This window comes from Mesoplodon mirus, assembly GCF_964341445.2.
Source record: "Mesoplodon mirus genome assembly, chromosome: 4".
NCBI lineage: Eukaryota > Metazoa > Chordata > Mammalia > Artiodactyla > Ziphiidae > Mesoplodon > Mesoplodon mirus.
The window spans coordinates 37,561,663-37,574,281 of NC_138979.1; the positions used below are offsets into that span (position 1 = coordinate 37,561,663).

General features: G+C 51.2%; 1 protein-coding gene across 9 annotated transcripts in view; it reads left to right on the plus strand.

Moving 5' to 3' along the window:
• The window catches only part of BLM (BLM RecQ like helicase), a 110,825-nt gene extending 98,410 nt beyond the window's left edge, over positions 1–12,415 (plus strand). For 6 of the 9 annotated variants that reach the window (XR_014293659.1, XR_014293660.1, XR_014293662.1 and 3 more), the window contains one exon: positions 70–3,101. The gene's annotated coding sequence lies outside the window, so the exon portion shown is untranslated. Of the gene's footprint in view, positions 1–69; positions 3,102–6,655; positions 6,910–8,728; positions 8,956–10,642 lie in introns of those variants that run through there. The other 3 variants (XR_014293657.1, XR_014293658.1, XR_014293661.1) reach the window with 3 other exon arrangements.
• Positions 12,416–12,619: the final 204 nt, after the last annotated feature.

Genomic DNA, 12,619 nt, shown 5'->3' on the forward strand with positions numbered 1-12,619 from the left:
CCCAGGGATGGATGTCAGAGGGTGTATAAACCTCTAAATTGTATGTACTCTTTTTGTATGTCTGTGCAGATTTCTGGGAGAAGGGCCATGACTTTCTTCAGATGGTCAAAGAGGCCAACACCCCTAAAAAGTTAAGAGACCCTGCCTCACAGAGGCTGAGGAAGGCCTCAGCAGGCTCCCTGGACAGTACAGCTCCTCCCAGGAACACACAGGGGCTCCCTGAAACCAAGACCCAGGACTGAGCTAGCTCTGCACCTCCTTGCCTGAGAGCCAAGCCTTCTCCAAAGTGAGGAGAGGACTCAACACTACGAAATGGTGAGAACAAATTAGAAAGTGTAAACCCCAGGCAAAAAAGTCTGATGACAGTTCGCCATAATGACCAGCTGCCTGCAATCTGGTGGGGGAGACAAGCCTCGGGGAAGAGGGAGGGAGCTGCCCCATCACAGACCAAGCAGATGGTGTGCTCGGCGGGGTGGTCGGGACAGCCGGGGCATCGGGCATGGAGAGGTGTGCAGAGTCCATGGTGCAGCTCAGACTAAAACAGCCGAAGGAGTTGCAGAACAGGGTGAGTGCAGGCTCTGGGGCGTATCAGTCACGTGAGCCCTTAGCTTCCCTTAGCCTCACTTCCTCATCTGAAAAATGGGATTTGGTGGGATGGTGGTAGATACCTGGCCTCTCTCCTCCTGGGCTTGCTGTAGAGCCAAGAAGCCCGTGCATGTTGTGATGGGTTCAAGGTCAGCTGCAGCAGCAGCTGGGGCCTGGGTGGCCTGAGTCTGAATCCCAAGTTGGCACTTCCTCCCTGGGCGCTCCTGTGTCTAATGGGTTCAGGGTGGTCCTGCCACAGGCTCGCTTCCTGGACTTCCCAGAGCATGGCGAGTGCTGGGCAAGCCGAGGCCACCGTCCTCATTCACACGCTCAGCGGGACACCCTCGGGGGCTACTGTCAGCCCCCCCTGTTTTGGTAAGAGCTGTGCAAACAGAGGGCTGCGATTGAACAATAGAGAGGAATCCAGGTGGGGATGAGAGAGGAGGAGGAGGGGACGTTTAGCAAGGAAAGAGCAGAAATGTCCCAGAGAGAAAAGCAGTTACAGCTTTATTATGGGGAAGGATGAGATTCCTTTTCCCGTCTCCTCACAAAAATACTCCAATCAAGTATTTCTTGTTTCCCTGTGGAATGGATCTGTTCCGAGCTCAGCAGCTCCATTACAGGGAGCCTGCGCTTCCCATGCCTTTACAGGAACCCACCCTTACCGCAACCTGTGAGAGGGTCCTGCTAGTCCCTGAGGCAGCTGAACCCTGAATCCAGGCAGGTGTTGGGCCCGGGATTCTCCTCAGGCTGCCTGATGTCACCAGGCTGGTGGGGCAGGACGAGGACAGGCCAGGGGCTGACAACACCCAGGACACGCTGAGAGCTCGACCCAGCTGCCCAGAGGCTCCTGGCCCATCCTTTTTTTTGTTTGTTTGTTTTTTTGACCAAGTCCCACAGCATGCAGGATCTTCCCTGACAGGGATTGAACCCACACCCCTGCAGTGGAAGCGCAGAGTCTTAACCACTGGACCTCCAGGGAAGTCCCTGGCCCATCCTCTTGATGGAGGGTCAAGCTGCACTGCCCTGTCATGGCCCATACTGCTCCCGCAGCCCCTTCCCTGGGCAGGTGGGGGACCCTCCCAGAAAGGCCTGACCGACCCTTCTTTAGCCTTGATCCCAGACTCCCCACCTATTCTGATGCTGCTTCCTCACCAGGACAACTCAACCTGCCGCCTGGCCCAAGGTCCTGACCAGGTCCTGGGCTGGTGATGAGAGCGTGGCTATGGGGCAGTGGGTGAATGGGGTGAGGCAGGCATGAGGGGAAGTGGGGTCACTCCTCCTGGGAGGGCTTGGATTGGTGGTGTGCCTCCTGGCCTGGCCCCCGTCCCCAGTGACGCTCCGGACCAAATTTCCCTAGGGGAAGGGCCACAACCATATATTCTCTTCAAGGCCCCAAGATGGGAAGTGAGCTGCTTATGCCACAGGCAAAGACCTTCCTGCCCTCTGAGGTTGGCTACCCTGATCCCGAGGCCCCATATCTGGGGTTGGAATTTCCAGTTCTTCAAACCTGTCTGTTCAGTCCTTCAAACCTGTTGCTGACTTGCTACGTGACCTTGGGCAAGTCACTTCCTTCTCTGGCCCTCAGAATCCTCACCAATAGAATGAATGATCCAATATGCCCACCCACTAGGACATTCCAAAACTATGAAATGTTCATAGCCATGTGATTTTACATAATCAGAGACGCATTCCTTTAATCTGACAAAAATGTAAATGGCCCTGGTAAATGACTCAGCAGTCCTCAACCCTGGCCTGTACACCCACAGCACTTGGGATGGGAAGGGAGAGGTCCCACCCAGACCCACAGAATCTGAGTCTCTGGGCCTCTAGGCCTCTGGGTGGGCAGGACCTGGAGATTTGCATTTGTTAAGAGGCTGCCTAGGAGAGGATTTCAGACTTTAGAAGGCAGAGTGAGGGGAGAACACAGACTCTCCCTACCCCAGTACCTGACAAAGTGAGCAACGACGACAAATTATGAAGAGAATGAGTTGACACACTAAGAAGACAATCTCCAGAGCAGTGGCCTCCAGGCCCTCCGTCCTCACGAATCCTGGGCTGCCTGGGACATGGGAGTAGGACACAGGACTGGCTGGGCAGAGGGGGTCTGGGGTGCAGGGTATGTGAGGGATGGCAGGATGCAGAAGACCTGTGCCCCCAGCAAGGGTGGCCGCGGTGGGGGGAGTCTCCCCCAACCCCTGCACATTTGGGCTCCCAAAAAGCAGACTAAAAACAACACAGCTCTCGAAACCATCCTTCTGGGGGAGGGCAGCCTGGTTCCGGTGTGAGAAGTGGTGGAGTTGCTCAAATTAACTGAGCAAGATGAAAAGAACTCGCAAGGCCACCCTGCCAACTGCCAGGAAGGGGAAGGAAATCTCATGAGGGCACGGCTGGGGGGGATGGGGCTGAGGATCAAAGGCAGCTTCCCTGAAACTAATAGCTTCAGGAGAGAGAAAAGTTAATGAGAAGATGAGTCAGATATAAAAAGAGCACAGAGGAGAGATGATTAAAAAATAGCATCAAAGCTTCCCTGGTGGCGCAGTGGTTGAGAGTCCGCCTGCCGATGCAGGGGACACGGGTTCGTGCCCCGATCCTGGAAGATCCCACATGCCGCGGAGCGGCTGGGCCCGCGAGCCATGGCCGCGGAGCCTGTGTGTCCGGAGCCTGTGCTCCGCAACGGGAGAGGCCATAACAGTGAGAGGCCCGCGTACAGCAAAAAAAAAAAAAAAAAAAATAGCATCAGGGGGCTTCCCTGGTGGCGCAGTGGTTGAGAGTCCGCCTGCCGATGCAGGGGACACGGGTTCGTGCCCCGGTCTGGGAAGATCCCACGTGCCGCGGAGCGGCTGGGCCCTTGAGCCATGGCCGCTGAGCCTGCACGTCCGGAGCCTGTGCCCCGCAACAGGAGAGACCACAATAGTGAGAGGCCCGCGTACCGCAAAAAAAAAAAAAAAAACCACACACACACACAAAATAGCATCAGGGGCTTCCCTGGTGACGTAGTGGTTAAGAATCCACCTGCCAATGCAGGGGACACGGGTTCGAGCCCTGGTCCAGGAAGATCCCACATGCCGTGGAGCAGCTAACCCCTGCGCCACAACTACTGAGCCTGTGCTCTAGAGCCCGCGAGCCACAGCTACTGAAGCCTGTGTGCCTAGAGCCCGTGCTCCACAACAAGAGATGCCACCGCAATGAGAAGCCTGCGCACCGCAATAAAGAGCAACCCCCGCTCGCTGCATCAAGAGAAAGCCTGCGCGCAGCAACGAAGACCCAACGCAGCCAAAAATTAATTAATTAATTAATTTAAAAAAAATATATATGTATATAGCATCAGGAGATGCAAAGAGAGCTTGAAGAGGAAAGGACACACACTAAGGACCCAAGCCAGATCATTGCACATCTAAAAACTGAGTTACAACACAGGGCCCAGGTCTGAAAAGCAAATTCATGGCACAGAGAGAAACTTGAACTAGTCACAGTGAATTCAGAGAAAGAGGACACATAAATTCAAACAACTAAAAAGAAGAAGATCATTATGGAACACAGACCTTCCCACCTCAGAGGGCTTGGAGTCCCTGAAGTAGATTATCCAACAGCTAAAGCAAAAGAATGTTTAGAGAAACTCTCCCTGAAACAAAGGGAGAACCCACTGTGTTGATTGAAAGGGTACAAGAGGGATTCAGACTGATCGACACCGGGAGCACACTGAATCCGGTGGAGTTGCTGGACTTTAAGGATAAAGAAAACAACCCTTCAGGCACCCACGAGGAAAAACCAAGTCAACAATGAGGGGAGAGAAAAATCAATCTGGCCTCATGAAAAGAAAATAAAAATGGAGTCAGTATTGCTAAGGGAGCTCTCTAAAATGGAGCTGGAGGCCACTGAGGGAGTGTGACTTAAGCACGCCTCAGCCCAGATGGAATCTTCTCGTCTTAACACAGGCATCCAGAACATCTGTCCAATGTCCCAGAAACTCCAGATACTTATTGGACCCTTACCCTCAAATAATTCATGACAGCCAATCCCTTAAGGACAAATATTTCCTTTCTTGCGTCAGTACAGCCTCGTGACTTTTGCCTTTACAAGCCCCTGACTCTTCCTCTTCCCTGGAACACTGTTTTGGTTTTACCCAAGTCTGTGTCTCCTGACTTAAAATCCTTAAGACCCCAAATAAACTCTTTTCTTATTGTAGCCTTGTGAGGGTTTTTTTTTTTTTTTTTTTTTTGGTTGACAGCCTCACATTTTTCCACAGCAACATTCAAGACCAGAAGACAAGGGAGCTGAGTGTTCGAAGTGGTATGGAAAGGGGGAAACCAAGAATTTGACACCCAGTGAGGTTGTTTGGATTCGTAGACAACATGGAAAGGGTCGAGGAAAATAGCACCCTTGAGCCTTTTTTTGAAGAAAAAAAAAAAAACAGACTCAGCCGTGAAATCTAGCTAACCATTAAAAGTGTTCGTTCTGGGGAGTTCCCTGGCAGTCCAGTGGTTAGGATTCGGCACTTTCATTGCCACGGCCCCAGGTTCAGTCCTTCATTGGGGAATAAGATCCCGCAAGCCACACAACACAGCCAAAAAAAAAAGTGTCCATTTTTTCAAAGGTAAAATCATGACTCTCAGACAATATAAAATGAACACATGTCAAAATTTTTATTAAACTCATTAAGTAATTAGGGAACAAGTAATTTTTTTTTTTTTTTTTCGGTACGCGGGCCTCTCACTGTTGTGGCCTCTCCCATTACGGAGCACAGGCTCTGGACGCACAGGCTCAGCGGCCATGGCTCACGGGCCCAGCCACTCCACGGCATGTGGGATCTTCCCAGACTGGGGCACGAATCCGTGTCCCCTGCATCGGCAGGCGGACTCTCAACCACTGTGCCACCAGGGAAGCCTGGGAACAAGTAATATTTTCCAATTGATTCAAAGGAAAATTGGAACAACACACACATATATAGGCAGATAAGAAATACTGAAATGAATTTACATATACGTGTAAAACTGATCAGTGGCCACAGACAGCAGTCAGTTGTATTCCACTGGACAAAATCCATTTGCATTTCTGATGGACAAGCCCTACTCTAGGTTTTCTACAACTTAGATTTGCTCAAAGACAATGAACGGCATGAGTCCCTAAATGCAGGACACCCACCAGTCTTTTCTGTTGTTGGTCTCATTCAAAGTCTTTCACAGATTTTCCTGATTCAGCCAAGAAATGACTCCAAATGCAAAACTCAGGCACACAGTGAGCTTAAAAAATGAAATGGAATCTATTTAAGTACAGGACTAAGACGAAATACTAGGAGAATTATAGTTGCAGAACAGAGTATAAGTGTTATAAACCTTGACAAAGTGAAAATATTAGCATCAAAATCAGAAGCTGTAGCGTGTGAGGAGGGAGGATGTATACAGGAAGTGATCATCTTTTTCATCCCAAGAAATACTGAGCCTGCCAAAAGTGAAGGGTTTATTCTTTTTCCCCAAGACTCCAATCTCTTAATGAGTTTCATAATTTTCTTCTCACTGTTAGAGACATTCATTATGAACTAATATCTCTGTGGAAAGTAAAAATTTATTTAAGATTCAGCAATTTTTTCATTTTCTTTCTGTTAAACTCAATTAAAATTAAGTAGTTTAAAATATAGCAGGTGTGGTACAATCCCATTTTTAAAAATTATTTCCACCTATTTACCTTTCTCTCTACCTGTACTTCGTTGTCTCTCCAAAGTCCTCTGTGTACAGATGACGTTCACCAAATGTTAACAGTAAATGATGGGCTGTATTAAGCATCTACTCTGTGCCAGAAAGTTCTAGGAGCTGAGAATACAGCAGAGAACAGAAGAGATAAAAATCCTGTGCTCAGGAAGTTGGCATTCTAATGGGGGGATTTATGGCTTCCTTCTTTGTACTTTTCTAGATTGCTTGTTTTATTTTGTCTGAGAACGAGCATGTGTCATTTTTATATAAACAATGGTCATTACTTTCACACACACCTCAGATGATTCTAATGAATAGTCAGAGTTGAGAACCACTACATTTTAAGCTGTATGAGTCATTAACACTTTAATGTAAATAAGGTTTTTAGGAAGGCAGCAGGAGGACCCAGAGTCTCTGCAGATCCTGACCTGGGCACCTAAATCCTGGGAAGAGCTGAAGAGGGGAGTTGGTTTCCAGAATCTTCAGCCCCTCTCGGCTGGAAGAACCATTGAGCTTGTCTCCTGGCCCCTCGGCCAGAGTTTCCTGTGCCTGTCCTGGGATCCTAAGGCTGTGAGACAGATGCCCATTCTAGCTGGCCCTGGACCCAGGCAGCTGAGGGCCCAGCCCAGCCTTGGTAAGTGTCTGGGACGTGCCCGGCCAGGGTTCTCCTCCCTGTAGCCTTGGGGGCAACTGAGCCCCATCTGACTCCAGTACCCTCACCTCCCACTCCCACCTCTTGAGTGCAGCCCTGACCCTATCCTTCTCCATTTGCACCCTCACTCTAGCCACCCTGGCCTAAGTTCGCCTTCCCCACACCACCTGGCCTTTGCACATGCTTTTTCCTCCACCAGAATCCCCTTCCTACCCTCCTTCCCTCACCCCTAGATCCCAAGACCCCCTCCTCTGGAGGCCTTCCTGACATACCTCCCAAACCCACAGGTCAGGCCCCTGCCCCCTTCTGTGGGCTGTGATCCGCCCCAGCCCCCCTGGGCCAGCCTGCTCTGCCCAGCCCTATGGCCCAGTGCCAGCCGGGGCCTGGTGTCAGGGAGCCAGGAAGGCATGTGAGTGAGACTGGCCTTGGCCTCTTACCAGTAGGGTGACCTCAGCCAGGTCCCTTGTCCTCGCTGACTATGTCCTCATCTGAAAAATAAGGACATCGTATGTTTGGGGTTTTTTTGTGTTTTCGTTTTTTTGGCTGCTCTGTGTGGAGGCATGTGGGATCTTAGTTCCCAACCAGGGATAGAGCCTGCACCACCTGCAGTGGAAGTGCAAGGTCTTAACCACTGGACCTCAAGGGAAGTCCCTTTCTGTTTGTTTGTTTTATAAATTTATTTGCTGCTTTGTTGTATTTTTGTCTGCCTTGGGTCTTCGTTGCTGCGCGCAGGCTTTCTCTAGTTGCAGCGAGCGGGGCTACTCTCTGTTGCGGTGCGTGGGCTTCTCTTAACCACTGGACCTCAAGGGAAGTTCCTTTTTGTTTGTTTTATAAATTTATTTATTTGTTTGTTTTATTTTTGGCTGCGTTGGGTCTTTGTTGCTGTGCACGGGCTTTCTCTAGTTGCAGCGAGCGGGGGCTACTCTCTGTTGCGGTGCGCGGGCTTCTCATTGCAGTGGCTTCTCTTGTTGCAGAGCATGGGCTCTAGGCACGCGGGCTCAGTAGTTGTGGCTCGCGGGCTCTAGAGCACAGATTCAGTACTTGTGGTGCACGGGCTTAGTTGCTCCGCGGCATGTGGGATCTTCCCCGGCCAGGGATCGAATCCGTGTCCCCTGCATTGGCAGGCAGATTCTTATCCACTGGGCCACCAGGGAAGCCCTGTTTGTTTGTTTTTAATAAGGACATTGTAAATCTTCTTCATGGAGTCCTTGAAAGATATAAAAAAGATAACATGTATTTCTTATTTTAAAGTTTATTAAAAGAATAACAATGAGATATAAGCTTAAAGGAGGAGGGGAAGTGAAAGGGGGAAATCATCAAGTCAGTAATGGAAGATAAGTGATAAAGAGTTTAATTGGGAAAAAAAGTCCAACTTTCCTGAGAGGAAAGAGATTCCCTGCAGAGCCCACTGAGGGTCTGTGGGTCCAGGGGGTTGGACACCATGGAGGACCCCGGGTGGGGCTCGGTCCCCAGCCTCCAGACCCAGTGGGAACTTCCTTCTCAGACCCCCGTGCCTTCCAGCTCAGCACCCCCTGTGCCCCTTAGAACCCTGGGAAGCATCACCCCACACAGTATCCACCAGCTCCCCCAGAAGTTCCCTCGAATCGTTTTCTCTATTCACGTAGCGAGCTTGCTGAGCAAACGCAGCTCTGGGGCAAGCCCCCAGCACCCGTGGGTGAATTGAGGTCACTGCCACCCCAGCAGTGCCAGGTGAATCTCCAGGCAGGTGGGGGCTGGGGGGCCGGGGGTGAGGGCTGGGGCTGTCACCGTGTGTTGCCTGATGTGCCTCCTCCTCCCTCAGGAAACAGCGGCGTGAACTCTTCCCCTCGTCTGCCGTGGGCGCACACAGAGCGTGTGACAGGCAAGGCCGCAGCCTGAGCCCCTGCTCCTCCCTGCCCGCAGCTCCCCCACCTTCCCGAACCCACCCGGCCTCTGATCTGCACGCCCACAGTTCCCACTGGGCAGAACTTAAAAGTCACATTCACCTCTGTCGGACACCTACTACCAGGTGCTCACCTCACCTGCGAGGTAGGTAAATTGTCCCCATTTTACAGATGGGGAGACTGAGGCAAAAAAGCAGTGAATGGGTTGCTGTAGGCCACACCGCTGGGATTGGCAGCCCACCTGGCTCTGAGGTCTTCCAGCTCACCTTTCTGCCCCAGCCCCAGTACCCAGCAGGGACAGAGCAATGTGATGCAGAGGGCGCTGAGTGAGGCTGCATGGGGAGGGGGCCCTCTGAGGGACATGGGAGCCCCGGCTGCAGGGTTTATGGCAGCCTCTGAGGGATGGGCACAGAGGAGCTGCCCCCTCCCCTGTGAGCACACTCCAGGGACTCTCGTTCTTTTTCCGGGCTTGCAGCACTCCACTGAGGGGACGCCCAGAATCCCTGATCCCCCTCCCCCACTGTTGGATACATAGGTTATTTCTAGTCTTGCTAAGACAACAGTGCTGTGATGACTACCCTTGTGATGACATCCCTTTGCATGCGTGTGTGTGTGTGTGTGTGTAGGATAAATTCTCCAGGGCTCCGGCAGGCCCCACAGATGGGATGCTGGGCCTCTCGCCAGAAGGACACGGTTTCCAGGAGGACCCCTCACCTGGGACTCACCCAAGCTCACTCCAGGGCCAGCCAGTCCCCAAGAGCCAGTTCCCCAGAAAGACTGCCCAGAACCACAAATAGCCTTTCCCAATGCCAGAGATCTGTTTGGTTGGCTGGTTGGATTTTGTTAGCCAAAGGGCAGTGCTGGGCTACAGCCTTGGGTGCACAAGGTACAGAGCTGGTCTGGGCAGATTGTTATGCAACTCAAACAAGAAAGCAGAGCTTGGGGAGCAGAGAGGTTCCTGCTGGGCTGCCTGCCAGGGAAGAAGGGGATGTAGGGGCCCCACCCATGCAGAAGGCCTGAGGGGTTCAGGGAAGGTGCAGTGACCACCCAGTCCCAGGGAAATGGGTCTAGCCATCGCCCCAGTCCCTCAGCCCCGTTCCCTGCATTTCTGGGAGTCCGTCCAGAGTGTCTACGTGAGCTCAGAAGCCAGTCTGGGCAGGTACTGAGACTGGACTGGATGGCCATTTCCTTCCCCTTTGCCAGCTCTGGCCCCTCAGCTGCCTAGACAGGGTCCCCCACTGATGCAGGAACATCCAGTGGGGCCTCCCCTGTGCCCACAGCCCCGACCCTTCGGCATGGTAGTGAGCTCTGTGACAGCAGAGGGGGTCTGGGTCATGGGTGCCCAGCACAGAGCCTGGCACATCACAGATGCCCAGTGCCGTGCCCCACTGAACACCCTGACAGCGGCACACCGGCAGGGAATGGGGACAAAGCCGTGCCTGGCCGAGGGCCCCCAAATAGGACCCGCCTTGGGGAGGACAGGAAAGGGGGGTTCCATCAGCACTTCAGCCAGAGCTACCAGCAACAAATTAACGAGGGAGGAGGAAGAGAAATGAAGAAATCCTTCCCCCAGAGCCTGAGGCCACTTGGGGCGAGGCTGGAGGAGCCCAAGCCAGCTTCCTTCAAATTGTGTATATATTATATGACATTCCTAGATAGAGTCCAGTTTCTTTCACCTTCTTTTGTGCATTTCAGGAATTTTTTAGCTAATTAACTTAAGGGCTCTGGTGCCTAGGATTGGGGATTCTAACAAGCCTGGTTTCAGACACAAGGCTTCAGGTGTCCCTGCTTACTTCTGTTCTTGGTAAGTTTTCCCTGCGTCTGTGCGCTAGGGCGAGCTCATTAAACAAAGTGGCCATGCCGATTGTCTGCTCCCTGACCGCCGGTGAGGAAAGACTGCTTCAATGGCAGTGTCAGAAGATGCGATGGATCCCACTGCAGAAGTGCATTCAACTCCCCTGCAGACACACTAATCAGGAGGTGACACAGAGCCATGCAATCCCCAGTTTCCATACACATCGATGCCTGGCAGCTAGCATGTTTTCCTTTTACTCCAGCTGCCTCCACCCTTCGTAAGTGGAGGCTGAAAAACCAGCCCATTTCGGCAACTCCTGAAGGTCTGCTCCGGTGAGGATCGGGATCAGCCCACCCGCTGCTCACTGCTGGGTACTGAGGGCAAGCCTCCGGGCCTTTGCCTGCGTGTCCCTCTGCCTGGGGAGCCTCCTGCTACTATCCTTTTAGAAGGAGGTAGAATCGCGACTGTCACACATATATAAAAATGAACAGGTGTTAAAGAGTGTATTATACTCCTAAATCAATAAGAGAGGTATTATAATCAGTTCAAAAGAGAATGTGAAGAACAAACACATTTATTGATCAGGACTATTGAAATGAATGTGGACACAGGCAATACGGAGGAGGGGAAGTCAGTCTGTTCTACAGGTTGGTTCAGAATCTACAGTGTAGACAGGAATTAGTTTGAATCACTATCAGTTACCTGCAATTTGCAGAGTTGTAAAATTGCCTTCATAGACTGGAATCCGATAATCCCAGGGATGTCCTGCAAGTTGAGATACTGCAGAGCTTTTCCACAGATTGTACAAAGACTCGCCTACAGCCTTGACCACCCAATGTCCTTCACCTGACCTGCTTGAGGCCACGCCTCCCCAAGGACGCCCTCCCTGGCTCCAGGCGGGGTAGGTGCCATCCACTCAGCCCCCCAGTCCCTGCAACTTCTGATCACACTGTCTCCTCCGTCAGACTATGAGATTCTTAAAAAAGAAGTTGCATCTTGGGACTTCCCTGGCAGTCCAGTGGTTAAGACTCTGTGCTTCCACTGCAGAGGACATGGGTTCAGTCCCTGGTTGGGAAACTAAGATTCTGCATGCCTCTCAGTGCAGCCGAAAATAAATAAATAAATAGAAGTTGCATCTTCTCTACCTGTCATTGTGCCTGTGAGAACTCGAGACATTTGTTGAATGAATGAGTGAGAGAACAAAGGAATAATACAGGGTCCTTAAACCAGGATGGTCCACGGCGTGCCCCCATAAGACAGTAAAAGACCTGTGATGCAGCAGTTGAAGGTCAGCAGTGCCTCGTGAAAATGTGTACATCTCCAGCTTCATCTTATTAAGGGCATCTCAGAAATAAGGCTCTGAGAGCAGACAAGCTTGGAAATGCTGGGTTAAACATAAACAGCTTCTTTGCTTTTTCCCTTTTCATCACGGCACATCTGAGAGCCTTTGATCTATCAGAGTGACCTATGAATCTCTCAGAAGGAGAATGCAATGTTCCAGCATTGTACATGCTTATCGGATGGTGAAGCAAGGTTTTTAAATGGAGCAAAGGCAAAGGTTCTGGAGAATTCACATCGAGAAACACCAATTTAATCCAACTGACTTGATGTATTTAATAATACATAAACTATTATCCCCTGGGTCAGAATTCTGGCTCCAGCGTTAGTGTTTCTGTGGCCTTGGACAAGTTAATGTCTCTGCACCTCAGTGTTTTCACCTATAAAATGGGACTAAACTTCAGAGTTGCTGGGGGGGATCAAGTCAGTTACTGTGAGGAAAACACTTAGCATAGAGCCTGGTACAGGGTGTACTCAATAAATGTGAACCATGTCATTACTGTTTATAAAAACATGAAGGGCCATTTATTGACTGTGTCTTTGCATCACCTCACTTGATCCTCACAACAAGCCTGAGGCCAGATGAGGAAGATGAGGCAGATGAGGACAGAACATTTAGGAGGTGAAGTCACTGGCCCAAGGCCTTGCAGCCGGCAAGCATCCAACATTCTTGGAC